At 44.2% G+C, this 22,351-nt stretch overlaps 1 protein-coding gene and 1 pseudogene across 1 annotated transcript in view; both read left to right on the top strand.

The window, feature by feature from the left end:
- The window catches only part of NCKAP5 (NCK associated protein 5), a 734,641-nt gene that overhangs the window by 690,179 nt on the left and 22,111 nt on the right, over nucleotides 1-22,351 (top strand). The window lies entirely within an intron of this gene.
- On the top strand, nucleotides 18,055-18,182 carry LOC115868629 (annotated as a pseudogene).

The raw sequence follows: 22,351 nt of genomic DNA, 5'->3' as shown, positions 1-22,351 counted from the left end.
CCCTCATTCGGTGTCTCCTTCTGAATCCCGCTTGGATCTCTAATCATCGCCCGTTCTTGTACTGCTACGATTGTTTAAAAATTATAGTCAGCATAATTTTGCCCGTATGTTATATTAATGATAGCGTTCAAATGCATTCTTTTGGGTCATCTTTCTAAGGAATGGGCACAAATAGGGATCCCTGACAATCAATTGGCCACGTGCTGTCTTCCAAATTTCTTCCCATAGACGAGGGAGGAGTATCACTTCCCATAGACGAGGGAGCTCTTGGATTCACTCTGTCACTGCCATCGAGTCAATGCTGACCCATAGCGACTCCCCTGTGGGTTTCCAAGAGACTGTAATTGTTAACAAGAGTACATTGCCCAGTCTTTCTCCTGAGGAGCTCCTGGTGGTTTCAAACTGCTGACCATGCATATCACAGTCCAATGCATAAGCACTATACCACCCGGGCTCCCATATAAGATGTAAGAGACCCTGATTCTAGGACAGTGGTTCTCAACCTATAGTTCCTCATGTTGTGGTGACCCCCCCAACCATAAAATTATTTTCATTGCTACTTTATCAGTATAATTTTGCTACTGTTATGAATCAGACGACCCCAGTGAAAGGGTCATTTAACCCTCAAAGGGTCGTGACCCACAGGTTTAGAACTGCTACTCTAGGATCTCGGGTACTCACTCTTGCGCTTATTAATGAAGAAACACATACATTGCTAGAGTTTTAAGCAATGTAACTCTTTTGTTCAGTCTGACATTATCAGTTCTTAGAACAATATCAGACATGTTCATGACAGCTAATAAATATTTGTCAAATAAATGGAAGGCATTGCCCCTATTATAATTAATTTCCTTCACTAACAACTTCCCTGAATTTTCAGAACAAACATAAAGGAATTAGGATTTCTGGCTCTTGTTTTAAAAGTATAAAGTTCGATGTTGTGTTTTTATATTTTCAGTCTTTTAAAAATATCATTTCATTGTCATAAAAGCTCGGTTTATTGCTCCCTGGAGTGCACAGTTGTATTAGTCTAGGTACTTTGGAGAAACAAATCCACGGCGACTCACGTATAAGAGAGAGTTTTATGTAAAGAAAAGGTGCATCACGAAAACATCCCAACCCAATGCTGCCCAAGCCCACAAGTCCAACATTAACCCATTAACCCAACACCAGTCCACAAAGTCCTCCACCTCACAAAACAGAGGCAATGATGCCGACTGCAGGAGGAAAGCTGAGTCCGTGAACGTGTAAGCATCTCAGCACTGGCAAGGGTCTCCACATGGCTGCTCCAGCACCCAGGGCTGCATCGGGATAGATCCATGCGGCTTCTCCTTGGGGATGTCTTGTAGGAAATCCATCTTGCAAGCTGAAGCAGGGAACTGCTAAGGCAGCTGCACCCGATGCAACCATCACAAAACAAGAGACCCGAGAACTAGAAAGGCGAGGCTTCACCACCCATTTATCCCTCCGCCTTTCAACCAGCACCACATGTGATTATCGGCCAGGCTGGCACAATTAACTAACTCAACAGTTCACATAAAGTCAGATTATAAATGTTATTCAGCTTAAGGCCAGTTGGATCATAAAATGAACAAAATTATGGTCTAGCCTTGCTCTTTAAGTTGTGTGTTGGTTTTAGAAGAAAGAGTAAAATGAGTTTACTTCCTTGGTCCCAGAGTGAGATAATACTTTACCTGGATAATGCTTCAATATTTACAACTAAACATGTCAAATTATATGTCTCTGTTACTTTATTCTCTAAAATACCATGTGCTGCTGGGCATTATTTCTAAAAAGAAACTTGATAAGGATATTAGGGGTGGGGAGGAGAATTCTGTCTTTCAAAACACTGCATTTTAGGTCTAATAATTGTATTTAAGGGGAAAGTTAGAAAGAGAGTCTGTGAAAGTCTGTGTGTGCTTTGAAAAAAGGAGAGAATTACCAGTCACTGCTGCATTGTCGTGGTGATGGTAGGCACATTCTGCCTTCCTGCAAGTCTTTGAGGAAAGTCCCACTGCGATGATGGTGGGAATTTTGTTTTATTTCAATTTTGAATTTGGGGGTACTTTATCTGTTTAGGAAAGTTCCTTTTGAATCCTAGTCTACTCAGAGATGATAGTGGTGATTTATCATGAATGGTTGTTGAACTCGAACAGTGAAAATGCATATATTGAGATGATCACATGGTTTTTGCCTTTCATCTTTTAACGTAGTGTATGCTATTTATATGTTTACAAAATTAAATCAGCTCTTTATACCGAGGATAAACCCAATTTCCCTGTTATTTTTTGTATCTGCTGATAAGCTTAGTGTGCTGATATCCTGCTTAAGATTGTTACATCAATAGTTCTATGTAATTTCTTTATCTTATGCTTTCTTGCACTTTGCTATCAGAATACTACTACTCTAAGAGTGTGTGAGAAGTATCCTTCTCTTACTGTTCTTTGTAAAAAGCGGAATAAATTAGAATGATCTAGTAATTGAATGCGGGAGAGAACTCACTTATAAATCTATCTCAAGTGATAGACTTTCTCTGTGGGCATAGTATTGACTTTCATTAGTAGTTATAAAAACTTTCATGCGACTTCACTTCAGCCACTTTGATGAATTATATGAATTGTACAGGAAGACTTCCCATTCTGTCGAAATTCCTGTGTTTGTTGCCATCAGCCACCTGATGGTGCTCACATCTGTGTCTTTATAGTCGCTTTGACCGGGGCTCTCCTGGGGAGCATCATTGGTTACAGGCTGAGCTGCTAACACCAAGGTCAGCGGTTTAAACCAACCAGCTGCTCTGAGAGATCAAGAGGAGACTATGTACTGTATTCCTCTAAGGAGGGACAGACGTAGAAATCCACAAGGGCACTTCGCCGCGGTCCTGCAGGTTTGCTGTGCGTCAGAATCAGATGGGCGGTACTGCATGAGTGCTGGTGTATTCTGGCTGAAGTGAGGCCCCTTCTTATGACTGTCATGTGTCCTTTTTCACAAGCTCCACGTTGGCAGGTTTCAAATGTTCGGAGTCCTTTCCAGGGGCGAGTTCTTGCTTTGCTCGGCTATTGTTTCCCACTTCATTCCCAATGCACTGATTGTTGCTCTTATTTTTACCATCTCTTCCCACCTCTTGGGTTGTGTTGTTGTATTCTCCTTCGATAACAGGGATGGGCACACTTTCAGACTCAAGGGTAAACCTGTCCCTCACAACAACTTGAAAATTGGCCGAGAGCCGTAGATAATATTTTTACAAACAAATGAAACCACCATGATCTGAAGAAGAACCTTCAAAAGTTTTCAGTTTTACTTCTGAGCCACATGTACGCACCAAAAGAGCCGCCTGTGGTGGGAGAGCCAGTTTGCTGCCCCCTGTATCCTTTAAGAAGGATGATGAGCATGTTCCTGTTTTATATTTCTTTTCCTTCATCTCAGCTTTCTTTTCTTATGATCAAATATCTTCGTTTTTTGGGTTGCTTTTGTTTGCTTCCTCTTTTATTACACGTGTTGCTAGCTTAGATGTTATGATACGCTGATAGAAAACTCATAGGAGTCTTCAGAGAAGTTACTAGAAACAATAGGAAAGTTTAACAAGATGATTGGCTGTACAGTCAATATTTTTTATTTTTTATTTTTATTTTTTTATTTTTTAACATTTTATTAGGGGCTCATACAACTGTTATCCCAATCCATACACACATCAATTGTGTAAAGTGCATTTGTACATCGTTTCTCAAAACATTTTCTCTCCATTTAAACCCCCGACATTAGGTCCTCATTTTTCCCCTCAGTCAATATTTTTTAAAAGGCAATTGCATTTCTCTATAAACCAAGAAACACCCATAGCTTGTGCTAATTCTGATGTAGATAAAGCAGAACTGATCCTAGGACATTCAACCTTGGTTGTAATATTTGTAGAAGCTGGGTGGGTTTGAACCACCAACCTTGAAGCTAGCAGCTGAGCACAAACCACTTGTACTATCGATGGGTCTTTCTGTAAAACAGTAACAGTAAACTAAAAACTAAAAACCAAACTCACTGCCATTGAGTAGATTCTGACTCATACCGATCCTGTAGGACAGGGGAGACCTGCCCTTGTGACTTTCGGAGACTGGAAACCTTATGTTTTTCCTGTGAAGCAGCTGGTGATTTATGACACCAGGGCTCCAGCAATTTTTTTCAAACCCTTCTGACTTAGGAAAGAGAAAGGTGTTCTAATCCAGAGCTGTACAAAAGTACATGAAAATTAAGAATTTGGGTTCATCTGTGGACATGCTAACAATTAGAAGCCTATCTACAAACTTAGAGATTAGCATCACATATACCTAACGCAGATGATTAGCCTCCTGTGTATACAATGACCTCCTACAGAGTGCTAAGAAGACAACAATCTGATGGTGGAAAATACAAAAGATATGATCTACCATTTTGAAAACTAGGAAACTTGTCTGGTAAATAAGCACATGACGATGTTCTCAAATTATTAGTAATCAGGAAACATTTCCTGAAGACTTCCTTGCAAGACTATATTACATGTATTTGTTTGACTGAAGTAAACACAGTGTCATTGCTTCGTCTGGAAGAACACATGAGTTCTAGGCTATCTTGCATCTCCTTTGGGAATACAAAGCATCAGAATCACCTTTGAAAGGGTTTGGCTTTGTGTTTGCTCTGTTGAAGGGAGATTCTTTTTGTGCTCGTTCACCCACTGACGCAGCTGCTGGGACGAGGCCTCGTGAAGACGTGGGTGCCGGCGGCTTGTAGTAGAGAGTGTTTACAAGCAATAGTGCATACGAGCAGAAACATCAGGAAACAGCCACATGTTCATAGATGGGAGAATGGGGAAAGTGGGGGCACATTCACACAGTAACTGAATTATGCATGAGTGAAAAGGAAAATTCTACAGCTACATGCGATGCTCTGGGACTGAGTGAGCAGAGCAACTCTCAGAAGAATGCACCGTGTGATATAAAACTCACCAGGCAAAGAAAGTAGCTTCATTGTTTTAGGCATGTCTATATATGTGATAAAGGAGTGCCAGGGTGGTACACACCATTAATACAGCAGGCTGATCACCACAATGGAAATTCAGGCCCACCCAGAGGTTGTTTTCCACCCGAGGAAAAAGGCTTAGTGGTCCTACTTCCAGGAAATCAACCTGGCAAAGGCATGACTGAGAGCAGACTCTATGCCAACTGATTCTGATGCCAAATGTGAGAAAACTATGAAGAAGAGTGTCATAAATGATACTCCGTATCTCAGGGCTTCCTGCTTTAAGAAACGCAGAGGATAGTATAAGGGAAGGGCAAGTATAAGAATTATCTATTATATCAAATCAATCACACAAATGAAAAAGGACCACGATTAGTCCAACAATGATCATTTGTCGTGAATATTAGATTCTGATTGCGCCAATTGTGAAAGCCAAGTTTTTTTTGTTTTTGTTTTTTTAAATCAATTTATTGGGGCTCATACAATTCATCACAATACATAGATCCATTGTGTGGAGCACATCTATACATTTGTTGCCCTCATCATTCCCAAAATTCGCTTGCCTCTTGGGTTCCCGGAATCAGCTCATTTTCCTCCCCCACCTTCCCCTTCCCTTCTTCTGCCCCCCTCCCCCATGCACCCTTGATAATTTATAAATTATTATTATGTCTTATATTACACTGCCCGGCATCTCCCTTCACCCACCCCTCTGTTGCCCGTCCCCCAGAGAGGAGGTTATATGTAGCTCCCTGTGATCAATTCCCCCTTTCTACACCCCCCTTCCCTCCTGGTATCGCCACTGTCACCCCTGGTCCTGAGTGGTTCATCTGTCCTAGATTCCCTGCGTTTCCAATTCCCATCTGTACCGCTGTGCATCATCTGGTCTAGCCAGATCTGCAAGGCAGAATTGGGGTCCTGGTAGTTGGGGGGAGAAAGCCAAGTTTTTAATCCTTCATTTTGCATGAAAATAAATCTGCGGAAACAAGACCATTCACACAACAGTGGTTCAAACCCAGCAGTCACTCTGCAAGAGAAAGAGGAGGCTCTTTGCTCTATAAAGATCTACAAAGCCCTGGCACCCTACACTGGGTCAGTATGAGTTGGAATCAGCTCCTGGCAGTGGGTAAGGCGTCCAGGAGGTGCAGTGGGTGACGCGTTGGCCTGCCAACTGAAAGGCCGCGAGTTCAACCTCACTAGTCACAGCAGGAGAAAGGTGTCATTCTGCTTCTGTAAAGACAACTGTCCCGGGAACGTTGAGGGGTGCTACGCTGCCCTATAAGGTCACTGTAACGCAGAATCATTTTACACACACAGTATATGTCGTGTGAATGTATGTCTAGTTATATCTATTCATAAAGAATGTATGACATGCACATCTACACTGAAAAGCAATGCCAACAGTTTACTGAAAGAGGCTGGTAAAACCAGGCCTACGTTGTTTCCAGCAAAGTACCACTTTCCTCTGAGCCTCGGTGGGGTCTCATGTTGGACATGGGGGTGTTGGACTGGGTGAATGCTAGGGTGTCTTCAAAGGTTCTATCAAAACCTTTCATGTTAAAATGAGGATTATTTCCCCCCTAAAGGTGGCCTGGCCTGATTCGAGATTTGACACTCTTGGGCATTGCATTTACCACTTACTTTAAATCTCACTGGATTTTCAAATGTAGGTTATGGTTATGCAAGACGGATTCCAAAAGTTCATGGAAAAATGGAATCTTCCAGGAACTTCCTAAAACCCCTTGTAAGAGAGTTTTCAATGCAGAAAAAAAAAACCAGATAAATGTGTCAAATGAAACAAGTCACATGAGAAGTGAAAATTGCCCTGTGGAGTAACATTGACCTTGACAGAAGGTGGAAGGCTGAAGGTCAACCTGGGATTGGAGAGGGCTCATCGGAGAAAAAAATGAGAAAAATTGGAGATGGTAAATATATATAACACTTTCAAGGATTTTTGGGCATGAAGTAATGTAGTAAGTGAGGTCACTGGACAAGGTATGTGTTCAGGTGGGAGAATTCCCAGAATATTGAACACAGATGGGAATAATGGTGTAGCGAGGGCACAGACTCATGCTGTAGGAGAAAGGGGGATCTAGGAACAGTGTTCACCCAGTATGACTGCAGGGTGGGGAAACGGATGGGCAGATGCTGGTAGACATGGGTGGGACTTTGTCAACGTTTTGTTCAGATTGCTTGAAAGCAAGTTGATCAAGTGAAAAGATAAGTGTGGGTAGGGAGTGTTGGCATTTTCAAAAAGAAGTTTTAAAATCGTCTATGAGATAGGTAAGGGGAATGCACTAGAGAAGTTTAACAGGATTGCCAATTTGAAGTGGAAAGTGTGATTTAAAGGATAAATGAGATGCCTGGGCAAAGTGACTTGCAGCTGGGAAGCCAGGTGTCAGGCTAACCCTCCAAAGGTTCCAATGTGAAGGGGATGAACAGCAAACAATACTGTCAGCAAGCCGATGCCAACGTTTAGTGATTCGACAGCACAGGATCGAACTGCCCCTGGGAGTCTCCTGGACTCTAAGTTTTTACAGGCGTAGAAAGCCTCATCTTCCTCCCTCAGAGTGGCCGTGGTTTGGAACTGCTGACCTCAAGGTTAGCAGCCAACACATAACCAATACCCCACCAGGGTTCCTCGCATGATAAGGAGTGACTTTAAATAATAGTCCTTGTATCTTTAAACTAGCGCATCAGAATTTAAACACTAAAATTTAAACATTCAAATGAATGTCAGGGGGCTGTCCATTTATATCAGTAGTGCTGCATTTGCTCAGAATCGTATTAGAAATTCAAAGACTATGAATTTTTTTAAGATAGATAAATATCGAATTTTATAACTAGTAAGACTCTTAATCATAGTTTATTTCTCATAGTTTAATGATGTTGGTATCTCATAAACCCAGCACAGTGCTTGCTCAAAATAAATGTTCAATGAATTTTTATCAGAAGAATAAGTGATTGAATGAGAGACTCAACTAATCAGCCTTCTTAGCATCTGAGCTGGCTGAGGGGGAAATTCCAGTTCATTGTTCAATATGGCTTCCGTGTTCCCTTAAGGGAAAGCGCGCTTTTAGCCACTGATGTGATTCTGGCATTTGTGATGATCTTAACGTCACTGGAAAGCAAGTTTGGTGAATCTGAGCAATAATACCCTTTTCAGTCAAAATCAAAATGTGACTATGAAGCCATGAGACGGATAAATTGCTTCTGAAAACGATTTCAGAAGAATTTCCAAAATGAGTCCATAGAATAAATATGTGTGTATACCTACCAAAGTAGTAGTAGCAGTGGAACCCCCTGGTGGCCTAGTGGTTACGTATTGGGCTGCTAACCAGAAGGTTCACAGTTCGAAACCACTATCAGTTCCATGGGAGAAAGATGAGGCTCTCTACTCCTATAAAGAGTTACTATTTCGGAAGCGCACAGGGGTAGTTCGACCCTGTTCCAAAGGGTCACTCTGTGTCCCAGCTCAATGACAGTGAGTTGTTGGTGTTTGTGTGAAAATAACTATATTGAAAGGATCAGTGTTGGGGCATAGACATTTGAGTATTCCACGCATTTAAAAAAAAATGTTGACAACTTCCAACTACTATCCCCAAAGGCCAACTGTAGTATTAAATTTAAAAAATGGCGCTGAGGAGTGGGGTGCCAGCCCCACCCGCTACTAGAACTCACTGGTTCGGTAATACTACTTCTGGGTTCAGTAATGCACAATTGTACGGTTGAGATATATAAGTATTATATTAAAGTCATCGAGAGCATGAGAGATAATACAATAATACAGTCAGGCATGATACATAGCGACATTGCTCACCTCAGCCCAGCTTGGTGGTCCACGTGGAGAGAGGGGGAAGGGAAGGAGGGAAAGGGAACAAGGGAGAGGGGAGTGACCAGGGGGTGAGCAGCTAGGAGCTCAGAGTCAGAGAGAGAAGTCCAAGACCCTATAGTGCTGACCCTTGCCTATATACCTTTTGAGGGCAAGCCAACCCACTAATTACAGGTAGAGACATACCTCACAGGGAAGGGCTGCACTATAGGCTACACAGCAATGAGAGGGTGGTCTGGGGGGGGTCTCTGGGTCTCCATAGGAACCATTATCAGTAGGGTGCAAACCCCACCTAGAGGAACCAGGCTAATGGTCCCAAGCTTCAGAGAGAAGTAGTCCATTGTCTCCAGCAGCAGGGAGCAGGCCCCGTGGTGGGATGAGACAGCAGTCTGGCAGCAAGTATCTGACTTCCCCCCACAGCCGACTGAGAATTAAAGATCCTAGAAATTACTCTAAATGAGAGATTTCCCACTCTGGGGTTCTCTTGAGAGCCACCGAGACCCTAAAAGTCTGTAATGGAGAAGCCTTGCTAATCACAGGCTGCAAGGGATCTGGGATGGAGTCTGCAGGCCCTGGCCAGGGCAGTGGGGGTGGGGATGGTAGGAAGGAAGGAAGCGATGGTGAAGGAAAACTAAAATAACCAGAGCCGGAAATCACTAAGTGTCCTGTAAATGACGTGATCAGAATGCAGGTTCCCCACGGGGACTTTTCGGACTTCCGCTCCCCACTCCGGGGAAGATAATTGCATCTCCAGAGCGCACTTGCCCCTGTAGGTAGACCGGCTTAGGGCTTGTTAGTCTTGCTTCCTCTGCCTCTTTCCCTGAGGCCAAGGGAGCACTTAAAAATGTCTTTCCCTCCCTGGGGAGGGGGAAGATGAGCCGGAAGTGACTTTCATTCCTGGGTCCCTGGCATCCAGGAGTAGTGTCATTAAACCCTGTCTGTCACAACCCGTGAGATTGGCACTGGCCTGGAGGTCCTGGGAGGACGGGCTACCTCCATCCTGTGAAGCCTCTCCACAGAAGCACCATTAATGATCAGCCAGCCTCGTCTGCATGGCAGTCAACGTATGCCCCCCAATGGAAAGACACCTTCTCTTATTACCTGACACTTTCCAATTTACTATGCGGCGTATTTAATTGGAGAACATCCAAGGCCATTTGTCAAAAAGCCTGACGGATGGAGCCATTGTGAACCACAGTTGTCCCTTGGTCGTTTTCCATCATGCATTCTTCATTCCTCTAACTTTCAGAGTGAAAATCTAGGTGAGATTCCAGGTTCCTCCCATTGCCTCTTGGATCCCCTGTGTGAGCTAACCTCTGACCTCACCCTTTCTTCTTCAGGACCAAAGAAAGACGTTTCGAATAGTCAAATTATGCAGGAAGCAGTCACAGAAATGTTTGTTGGTTGGTTTTTTCTAGAGAGGACAACATTATTTGTGTGTTTCTCTCCTTGTATCAGCTCCTTGAAAAGTAAAACTACATCGTAGTCTCTGTACCCCAGCACCTAGCACAGCATCTTGTACCCCGTTAGGAAATTGCAAGATGCTTGCCCAGTCCTTGAGACGCGGAATCCCTGGCTGGTGCAAACAGGTCACGTGCTCAACGGTTAACCAAAAGGTTGGCAGTTCAAGTCCACGAAGCGACACCTAGGAAGACAGACCTGGTGACCTGCTTCTGAAATATCAGCCGTTGAAAATCAAAGATGCATGGTTCTACTCTGCCACACCCCGGGTCACCGTGAGTCGAGGTCCCCTTGGTGACAAGTGGTGCTGGTGGCTTTTAGATGTAGAAGTAAAGCATGTCCCCCTCCTGAGCCGTGTCTCATAATGGTCACAGCCGCTGTTGTTGATTTTGCCATCACTTAGCTGGGAAAGCGTGTCCACCCAATGTCTTCTCTGGATCTTACATTTCCTTATTGGATAAAGAAGGAGATTTGTTTCGGTCTCCCCCTCCAAAAAGAATAGCTCATATCGACCCTGTAGAACCCAACTCCATGCCCACTATGAGTTCTACCTATGTGTTCCCGAGACTGTAACTCTTTACAAGAGTAGAAAGCCCTGGCTTCCTCCCGCAGAGCGGGATATTGCTTTGAACCACGGGTATGGCAGTCAGCAGCCCCTCTCGTAGCCACTCCACCACCAGGGTTCAGAGCTTTGTAAACCTTTCTTCGGAGATGAATTATTGATTTTTATTTTTGGTAAAATAACTTGTTACAAATAAAGCATTACAGAGACCGAATGTGTGGGCAAGATGGAAATGTAGGTGCGGTGGGCCTCGCTGGCGCCCAGCCCTCTGGCCTGTCGTCTCCATAATGATGCCTGTAGTCGGTCAGTGGACACCCCATCAGTGGTTCGTCATCGTGGCGAGACTTGGATGTGGTTAGCTGTCATTGACGTAGCTCCACCTCATGCCAACTCCATGCCCAGTAGAAGGAAGTGGCAGCTAGTCCCGCTTCATCTTCATGACCACTGGTATCTTTGAGTTCATTGATTCAGCCTGCCTTCCAATCTAGGGGGGCATCTCCCAGCTCCGTCTGTGGCTTGTGGGGTCTTCGTTGGCTAACTTTGAGAAGTAGGCTTCGGGCCATCCTTCTTAGTCTGGAAGCTCAGTGTGGTTCCACTGCTGGTATTTAGAATTAGCACAGCTTCTAGCACCACAGCAACATGCAAGCCGCTGCAGTGTGATAAACTGATGGGTGTGCATGACGGCTGGATTTCAGCATCCCTCAAGAGGGTCAGCAGATTAAAAAGCAGGGAGGGGAAAAAATGAGGACCTGATGCCAGGGGCTTACGTGGAGAGCAAAGGTTTAGAGAATGATGAGGGCAATGAATGTACAAATGTGCTTTACACAATTGATGCATGTATGGATTGTGATAAGAGTTGTATGAGCCCCTAATAAAATGATTTTTTAAAATTAAACAACAAGCTTTCAATAACAACAAAGAAGCAAGCAACCAACTGAAATAGCCAGTTACATTTTAATCTCAGGTGCATAGGAAATGATATTTTATCATAAAATTATGTCCCAATTATTCATATACATATACACACGGAATATTATATATGGCATATATAATATATATAGTATATTCAGTAAATTATTTACATACTTGGTTTTCTAAAATTCAACTGTAACTAGGTTCTCTTGAGTGTCCTGTAGCAATTCTGCCTAGGGAGGTTTTAACACGTTAGATTCTAGGTCAATGAGAACAGGAACCTGTGGTTTGGGTGTTCTCCTCAGTGCTGTTAACACCCACCCGCCCCTGAAGAGACTCTAATGTGCAGCCCGGGAGAACCCCACCGATCGAGTCAAAGCTGACTCATAGCAACGCTGCAGAACAGGGTAAAACTGCCCCTGGGAGTTTCCAAAACTAGTTCTTTGCAGGAGTAGGAAGCCCCATCTTTCTCCCATGAAATTCAAAATTGTACAGGAATAAATGGAGCAGCTCTGAAGCCGCCCCTCCAAGCACCTCTTAATTTGTGACTGCCGGGTTTGCGATTGCTACAGGAGACAGGCCATCCCTCCTCATCGCCTGTCCCTGTTCTAGCCTGGGGCACAGAGAGGGATAAGTATTTGTGGGCACAGTATAGTCACCAGTACTCACGGCCACTAACATGAGGCTGAAATGATGTTCCCACTGGACATTTGTGACCAGGGTTTCTATAACTGGTGCCCGGGTCGCATAAACAATTAAGCCGGCCGATCACTAACAGAAAGGGTGGCAGTGTGACTCTACCCAGAGGTGCCTCAGAAGAAAGTCCTGGCTGCCTGCTTCTAAAAGGCCACAGCTGTTGAAAACCATGTATCTGAGTTGTTGTCGAATAACTGGCCACGGCATCCTATAAGGAATGAAGCTTGTAGATAGGCTGCCCGTCCCACTAACATCTGACTCTGTCCTTCCGTTTCTTCCTCTGTAGAACAGGCATGATAAAAGAAGATTACGTGGTGTTTCTTGAGCTTCTGGAATGTAGGAAAGTCAGCCCACTGGGCTGTTCTTAGTCATTTTTAGAGCCGTGGTTCTGAAGGTTGAATGTGAGTCAGCATTAAGTAGCTGCTTGCTATGACCCACAGTGCTGGGCTCAGGCTGCCGTGAGCCGTAAGCCAGCAGTTTGCAGTCACAGCAGCTCCGCAGGAGAAGACTAAGGCTTTTGACTTCCCAAAAGACGGATGTGCTTGGTAAAGTAGCAGGGCAACGGAAACGATGAAGACCTCTGACAAGGTGGACCGACACGGTGGCTGCGTCAGTGGACTCAACGTAAGAACAACTGTGAGGACGGCCCAGCACTGGCCCGTGTTCTGTTCCCTTGGACATAGATCGGGTCCCTGTGAATTGACCCTGACAAACCACCACCCAACAACGACAGCCACACAGATTGACAGTCTCAGACACCCATAGGAACAGCTCTGCTCGGTCCGACCGGGTCCCCATGCGTTGGCATCAATGGCAAGGAGTTTGGTTTTTCGTCTTTTGGTTTGGTTTGGTGTCTACCCTGGGTTTCCGAAACAGTAGGTCTGGGGTGGAGCCTGAGCATTTGCATTTCGATGACACCCATGCTCATGGTACTGGTCCGGAGACCACACTTTAGAGGCTGTACATCATTGCTGCACCTCTATCCCGTATCACTCCCCAATCAACATACTAGGAAACGGCCTTTCAGAAATGGTGTATGACTTGTTCCAAGTCACACCGTCAACAGTCGCCCCCATGTTGCCTATGTACATGGCCTTCCGTGCTCGGAAGAGTTATTTTGAAGGATAACCGGGTAGTACCATTTACCACTTTCTAATGGTGTTATTTATGGTTTGTTTGTGTTTTTTAAGAAAAAGAACAAATTGTGTCTTTTTAGGCAGCAAAGGATGTGATCTCAGAAAGCACCCCAGCTCAGCCCCACCCCCAGCCTGCTGGATGCAGCAGTCTCCGCAGATGGAATTGTGGTTGGAAGCTGGTTTGTTTTCGGAATCGACTCCCAGTACACAGAGATACGGGCTGCGTAACCATTAGCATCCTCTTACCGAGCAAACGGCACAGAAATAAGGAGTGAGGTTTGAAATACGGGCTAATAAAAAGCACAAAATGACAATTTACTCATGAAAGTTTGAAACCACAGTTCATATTTCGTACATTTTAACAAGCAGGCAGAAAACTGCGCCTCCGCAGCTGTGATTAATCTGTTTTAAAGACAGAAAAGTGAAAGTTTGATGGGAGCAAAAACATTTTTTTTCCTAACAACTAATTTGAAAACCAAAAAGACTCACCTCTTCTCGTGTTGGCTTGGAAACAGCGATTTCTCTGTATTTCTTGAGTTCTTTTGCTTCCCCCAAAGGTTCTCCACTTTTAGTTAAATGAAAAATCATTTCCCAGTTTCCTACAGTCTGGGAAACAGATCAACTCTATCAAAATGAAAAAGGTCATCGTGCACATACTTAGCTTCCTTCAGAACGTGGGGAACAGATGGGACCTTGACCCATGGAAGCCTCTGGAAAGGTGGCCAAGGCTGAGCAGAAGAAAACAATGATGCCATCGTTCTTTCTGCTTGTGGGGGTTACTGCCATTCCTTGAGAAACCTACGGGTTTGCCGAACAGGACATCTGATCTAATAGGTAACATCCCCTAGAAGGATTCAGCACTCTGCGTACCAGAGAAGTACAAAGGTGACGGGCACAGTCCCTAAGTAATACTGTGCTGTTTGCATGCATCAGTCTGCCACAGTAGGATGTAAGTTATGGTGACACATGCCCCCAGCCCTGTCTCTTTGGAGCGCATCTTGACAGGCGATGCCAAGAACCAGCTCTTCTCATAACCTCCTTCCCTTTGCCCAACCTCGGTTCTCCCACCTCTATGATAAGTATAGAGGACCCTGGAGGCACCGTAGTTATGTTGGGGTGCTGACCACGAGGTCAGCAATTCAGCACCACCAGCCCAGCGGGAGAAAGATGCGGCTTTCCATTGCTGAAAAGAGTTACGGTCCCAAAAGGCCACAGGGCCCTTCTAGCCTGCCCTACAGGCTTGCTATGAGTCAGAATTGGCTGGATAGCAGGGAGCTTGGGGGGGGGGGGGCGGGTTTAAATGAGTATAATAGCATCTACCTCCATGAAGGTATACGGATTTAAAAGACATGGGTATACAGAGGGTTTCAACATGTTCACAGAAAAGCTCTACTATCACTTTCATATTTCCACCAACTTTTTGAAGCCCCCCACCCACATATGTCGTTCTGCCATACTGTCTTGAGCATAATTAGTAGTTTGCCCCTTATTTTCAGATTCTCAACCACAAACCGAACTCCCTGCCATCCGGTAGATTCCAACTTCTAGCCATCCTAACAGAGTAAACCACCCCTGGGGTCACTCTGTACACCGTGGAAACCATCATCTTTCTCCTATGGAAAAGCTGGGGATTTCTAACTGCTGACCTGGCCATCACCACTAGACCAGCAGGAGGCTCCTTGTTCCCCGTGGGGCTGTCCCAATGCTACCAAGCCTTTGTCCCTACGAGCTCATGGTCATAGCGGGACCAGACTCTATGGAATGGATCAATCAACAGAAATCTGTGCCCGTCGCTGCAGAGCAGAAGACATGCCATATGCCCTTCCCTGAGGCCACGGGGTTCTCATTTTCGCATATAGAGCCATGCATTTGATTTGTCCCATACTGTGTCCATATAAATCAAAGCTTGCTACTTCCGAAGAAACGGATGAACCATCAACTGGGTTGCCAATTAATTTCACTGAGTGTCGCATTTTTCAAAAAGAAAGAAACCAAGATTGACTATGTTTGTGTTGGGTAACGCCAGCATACTGACAGGAAAGTTAACTGCTGGTGTGTGTGGGATTTCATGCATATTTAATCTTCAGTAGAAACACCAAATCAAGAAACCTAGGGAAGTCATACACACATCTCTTGAATGAAAGACTTTAAAACATTTTTAACATTAAGAGAAATGAGATTACCATCCAGTCTGACCCTAGACACAATGGAAGGGCCAGGTTAGAAGGGGACAAACATACAGAGCTAAACTCAAATCCCTGAAAGCTAAGCCCAGACTTCTGAGAACAATCTAGACGAGAGAAATGCCTAAAACTCTTACCCTACAAAACCCTTTGAACTTGGTTCTGTCCTATTCATTCAAATAATAGATTGGCTGGTAAAATGAAAAATAATGCCCTTGAGTAAGCCTTTAAATAATCAACTTATAAGACTGATTGGTTTACATTCACCCTAAAGCAAGGATTTGAAGGGGAGGCAGTGACGTTAGGTTCATAGAAACTAAACAAGGACTGGACATAATGAGCATTGCTGAGACGGTGTGAAGAATGTGAACAGGGTCCAGAACAATTTCTTAAAAGTGTTTTTAAATGGGAACTTTTATTTTGGGTGTCAACTTTCACCTTCAGCAAGAAAATATTATTTTTGAAAAAGACATTCAAATAAGAGGTCCTCAGAACTCCAAAGTCAACTGCCATGAAATGGATTCTGATTCGTAGTAACGACCTCTGTGCATTGCCAAGGCTATAAATCTTTACAGGAACAGAAAGCCTCACCCTGGAGTGGCCGGTGGTTTCGAACTGCTGACCGTGTGATGAACAGCCCAACATGTAGCCCACCACATCAGGGAAAATGTAAAACCATAGAGTGCATAAAAGTTATCAAGACTCTGAAGGGGAAAATGCAAATATTAATGAGAGTGACAGATGTAGAAGTGACAACCATGGCCAGAGACATCGTTGCGTCCTGTTTCTAAGAGAAGCACGAGTTTATAAGGCCCGACATCTCAAAGGTTTCCTTTTTCGGGATTCATTTCCTCCTGTCTGCACCAAAGGTCATCACAAGAAACCACCACCATTTAGCCTGTCATTTTTCCTCGTGAAAGAGACCGCTCCATTGAGAATGTGTGATGCACGGTCACTTATTGAGGGGCTGTGGGACACAAGGTAGGAGGCGTGGCCAGGAATCAGACAAAGAATGCAAGACCAGCCCCTGGATCAGCAGGCCCCGTGTCCCAGGCGGGCATTGCCCACCCTGACATTGCCCTCCCAGGTGTCTCTCGAAGAAAGAGATGCTGCCGTTCCCGTGAAGAAAAGAGCAAATGGCTTTTTCCACCCTGCAAAGAAGTATCTTCCTTCACCATAAGCCTAGGCGTGACTCCCGGGAGTCCATAACTTCACGGAGGCCCAAGTTGGAAACCGTAGGATGGAGACTGCGCTCACCCTTGACCCGAAGCAAAGGTGGTGTGTGATTCATCTTCCTTGTGGCACACAATGGAACTCTAAATAAAAGGTTTGGGGTTTGATTTTAGGAAAGCTGAGGAGTGGGTCATACTCTCTTCCTTATGCCAGATGGCACCTCAGTTGGCATGAGTTTAACGAAGTCTGTAATTCACCTGTTTGGTTGTGATCCCTAAGCAAGCAAAGTTCAGCCATTTTTACCCACAACCCACCAGGTGTATTCCCCTAGCATATTGTGGGGAGAAATCCTAGCTGAGAGTAGAATCCTGGGCCTCCGTCCAGCACTTTGAAGTTTTCCAAGGGAATTGAATTCGAATTTCTTTTGAAAGAGAGGAAAACTTTGGGATTAAAACTTTTAAGACAGTTTAGGCCAAGTGCACATTTGCAAGGAAATGTTTACAGTCTTTCCGTTGTGCCTGCAGTGAGGCGAGCAATGGACGTGAACCTGGCCAGTGTGTTTATCTAGATGTCCAAGGAGACTTCCCAGGGATTGTCACACGCGTGTTTCTCGATTCTCTGCACAGACCCTCATTTCCTGGTCATTTCTCCTTTTCAAATGAGGTTTAAAAGTAAATATTTTATAGAAGTAATACCATTTACATGTCTTAACTGCTCATGAGACTAAATATTTTTATGTGCTGCTTCCCATGATGAAGTCTGATCAAGGAAAAGGAACAATAAATAGATAAATAAACGCATCTTCCTTCATCCCAGCAGACAAAAGACTTCATGAGTTTGGATGTCTAAAACCTGGAATTATATCTTAAAATGTCCATTCTAATACTGCCAAGAAGGTTGTAGCCTAGAGGAATTAATCATGATTTTGACTTAAAATGTCCATGATGATGAGCATTCTAGTACTGCCAAAAAGGTTGTAGTTTAGAGGAATTAATCATGATTTTGAGGTCACCGTAAGGACGACAGTTGTGACCTATGATGTCTTGGGCATTTATTAACTTCATTGCTCTTAAAAAATTGGGCATTGCTAGCTGTCGCTCCTGGCCAAAAGAAGTGGGTGTTGTCCTGACCTGGCAGGGGAGATACCATGATCACGAAGGTGGTTTTCCCAGGGCGAGGCTTATCCATTGCACTCCGGATGTGCTGACCCCTGCGATTTCCCCAAATGTGGGAAACTCGACTGCATAAAAGAAAGAAAAAAAAAGAAGTGGGTGTTAGACAAATAAACCTAGGCATCCCAGATATATTTTTCTACCTCCTGTAATTAAACATGCAAACAAAAAGATAAATCCACAATCACTCTGGTCCCTTCTGACATGTATGGTATTCAAACTAGATTCCCATTACTTGCAGGTCTCCTAAACCTAGGTACGGAGGAGCCATAGCTGAGAAGGAGGAATGTAAGGCTGCAGGAAGGGAAGAGGGTCTCTTCAGGACTTTGTTTCTGATCACAGTCCGCAGCACCGACTTGGCTAGTGTCGGAGCTACAAGCAACTCCTGACGTGGAGTTGCTTTCCAATTTGTACCTGTTTGTGGTTTTAATTTGGAAGTTCATTGTATGTTTATTTGTATTCTCATCATAAAAGTAATTATTTCTTGGTGCCACTTGGTTTTTCAGACTTTGATATAGGTTCCTTATTCCTTATTCATTGGTTTAAGAATACTTATTTATAGAATTTATACTGTTTAATAGGCAACATGCCAGACACTGTGCCGAGCAAGCTAACAATGTATAAACAAACAATGTATTATACTATCAGGTGGTGATCTATGTTATCATAAGTCAAGTCTTGGGAGTGGATGGGAAATACCAAGGTACTTTTTAGAGAGGATGACCAGGGAGCTCTGTCGGAAGAGACACTTCAGCAGTGGTTTGAATGAAGTGAAATATTAGCAGTAAAAGAGCCCTGAAATAAGAGTATGCTTTATGTGTCCCAAAACCATTATGACTGGAGCGGGCTGATAGATAGGAAGGAAATTAGGATGGAGAGGAAAGCACGAGCCACATCACTTAAGACTTCATAGGCAGTAGTGAGAACTTTAGGTTTCATTGTTAGAAAGAGGAACCCTATTGGAGGAGTTCGACTAGGTACGTGATACACTCTGATTTCTAGCATCAAAGGACTACCGTGACTGCTGTATAAAGCACAGGGTTTACCAAGTTGAGAGTGGATATATATACTGGGACCAGTTGGGAAACCATTGTGGTAGTTTGGCCTAAAATATTAGCAGGAAGAGAAATGGTGATGAGTAATTTCATTTTAGGATATGTTTTGAAAGTAGAACTAATAGAATTTACTGATAGTATCAACTAGGTCCAGGAGGAATGGAGGGCACTCTAGGTATTTTTTAAAAAATCATTTTATTTGGGGCTCATACAGCTCATATCACAATCCATACATACATGGTCAAGTGCATTTGTACATATGTTGCCATCATCATTTTCAAAACATTTTCTTTCTCCTTGAGCCCTTGGTATCAGCTCCTCATGTTTTTGCCCTACTCGCCCCCCCCCCACCCCGACCCCCTCTAGGTATTTTCATAAAGGGAATTGAATACAGAGAATTGCTTGGTTAGGTCCTGGAAGAGCTGAGAAGCTAGAAGGGGACAGTCATGACGTCCAGAGCTTAGTAGAAGCAGGAAGTCACAAACTGCCTACCGATGGAGGGTCAATGGCATAAAGTGACTTAGAGCCCAGAAGCCGGGCCCTCTAATCCGAGCTGGAACCGCGGGGTGGAAGTTTAGCTGGCAGACTGTGCAACCAGAGAGGAGCAGCCGCTGCTACCAGGGCCATGGCAGGGACCAATGGAAGAAATGCCCTATTTTCTCTCTTCCTCCTGTCTCCTACACTGCTGCCAGGGCCTGCTCTTGCTTGACCGCTCCCAATAAGGACGAGAAAGGAAGCCGGAGAAGTGTGATTATCGATGATAACAGAGTGAGAGGGCTTCCTCTCAGAACAAAGTGATAGCTTAGCTGACTAGTGGATGCGGGGAATGAGGAAAAGATGAGTGAAATATGACTTCAAGTTTCCAGATCCGAGGCCTCCATGGACAGATCTCATATTAGCCACATGTGCTAAAACATGTTACTACCCAGTTATATATACAGTGAACCCTCGCCACTTCGCGCTTCGACTTCCGCGGCTTCACTCTATCGCGGTTTTTGCATAACGGCGCATGCTCTGTCATGACTGCCACTGATTGGCTCATACTGTACACGTTTGATGCCATAAATAATATAATAAATGATCATTGTAACGTCCAAAATGTTTTACTGTATTTTCCCTTTTTCGTTTAATAAATTGGGTAATACGAGTGTAATGGTGACTAAAGGGTGTTTGTTCATGTCCTCTATGCTCTAACTACGAAAATATTTGATTTACTAATAAGGAATCCTACTTCGCGGAATTTCATTTATCACGGTAGGGTCTAGAACCGATTAACCGCGATAAACGAGGGTTCACTGTATATAACTAGAACGCTGATCTATAAATGCAAATGCTAAACAGGAATGCCAAATAACCTTAAACTCAAATGCCCATGATTATCTAATTGGTAGATTGCCTGAATTACTGTGCTGAGCGTCTGAGTTCTGTTCCAGGGTGAGGAGGAATGCCAAAGATTTATCAGCAGTGACTGGAATGGGCATGGGAGGGGGAAGTTGCTACAGAGGTACCAGGTATTTGCCTTGGCTGCTTGAAGCTAATGATCTGTGGCTCCCCACTGCAGGGCGAATCAAATCCCTCTCCTTCTGGAACTTGGACTGTTTTCTTACGTTCATGGAGACAACCACCTGTCAGGATTCCCCCTAGAAACATTCTCCCTTCTCACTCTAGAAATGGAAGAGCACAGCCTTGGAGTCTCTGATACAGCATTGACTGCACACGGTGATCACACCAGCTCTGTGCCCTCTGAGCAGCTCGTCTTTCTGGGGACACAGCCAGCCGTTGCACATCTGAGGGCCTGGTGCATGCTGAAGTTAAGCTACAGGGAATGGTTGCAGTTGCCCATATGTCGTGTGGCACTTCCCTCTAGTGACAACCCCATGCCCTTCCTGTTACCGCCCCGATTGCCCTGGAGTAAGTCAACCCAGGTCCTGGGACAGTGGAAACTAATGTCAACATCTGGGGTGTTCGGTACCGAAATGTTCTGAATCTGAGAGTTCTGTAGGCATGTTTTGTATAAGACAGTTGGGGCAGGAATTCCTTCAGAGGCTCTTAGAATTGACAGTTCAAGGATCTTTTTGAACAGAGGTTTTTAAAATAAAGGCCAGTGCCCTCCACCAGGAATCCGCACCACTGGGTTTCCTATCTGCACCCTTCTCTGAACATCCCCCCACCCCCAGGTGATTGCAGGACTCCTCAAACATGCCCACAGACATAAACATCACTGTCCTTGGCTCCCTCTGTCTGCCTGCGGCATTTAAGTGCTCTGGACTTACTCCGTCCCCTCCCCCTGCAAAATTTTGATTTGAGAGATTATTTTTAATGCTCTGTCAATGCCTTTGGTGAATATAAAGCTTTGATTTAACAAATTGAGAGAGCAATTTTTATGATTTTTACCTGATAATAAAACCTTTTAATTTTTCTTGTGTTCTTTTTTTTTTCACTTCCAGGGGGCACAAGTTATTTTATTATTCAAATGCGCTCACTTCCTGCTGTTTTCAATATGATTTTTAATAAATATGTAAATTCTAAAATTAATGTACAGCACACTTTGAGGAACCATGATTTTTGAAAGGACGAGAATTTGATGGATTGTAAAATGATCCCCCTTGAAATCATCATTCATGGTGAAGCCCAATGCATCAGCCTCTTATAATTTCACAGTGTTTTCTTCATTTTATCTTCCGTTAGGGGCTCCCTTCAACTTGATTAGAAGACAGTCTATTTCATGGACCATAATTCATTCAAAGATTAATTAGATTCTCAGTTCCGATCCCATCATAGGATGGCCTGGAAGCGAACAATGTTTTCCAGGCGTTTACAGTTTCTGGAGAGCAACACTGAGTGCTGAGAGCTACCCTCATCGCTACTCCCATTCTGACCGCATCTGCTTTCTCTGTCCAGTAGGCCCCCAGCAAGGGATCTGCATTGGATCTGAGGGAGAGACTCATTCAAACATTAAGTGGGCTGACTCTTATTTATTCACCTTTACCTTGCTTAAAGTGAAATTTCTGCAACGTTTGTCGGGTGGGGAGAGAGAGTGGATGCAGGCTTTGAACCGGTTCATTCCAGTTCCACCCCCTGCCAAGAACTTATAGATTCTGATTCAGTAAAATGGTTAGAAATGCAAACGCTCAGCAGCAAATCAACTCCTTTGAAGGTCTGCTTGGGGGGGGGCGGGGGATGGCATTGCAG

Source organism: Echinops telfairi, unplaced genomic scaffold, assembly GCF_000313985.2.
Source record: "Echinops telfairi isolate 266 unplaced genomic scaffold, ASM31398v2 ScPeMD7_15;HRSCAF=58, whole genome shotgun sequence".
In the NCBI taxonomy this organism is placed as follows: domain Eukaryota; kingdom Metazoa; phylum Chordata; class Mammalia; order Afrosoricida; family Tenrecidae; genus Echinops; species Echinops telfairi.
Note: the sequence above shows the minus strand (reverse complement) of the source record. Positions and strands in the feature narration are given on the sequence as shown.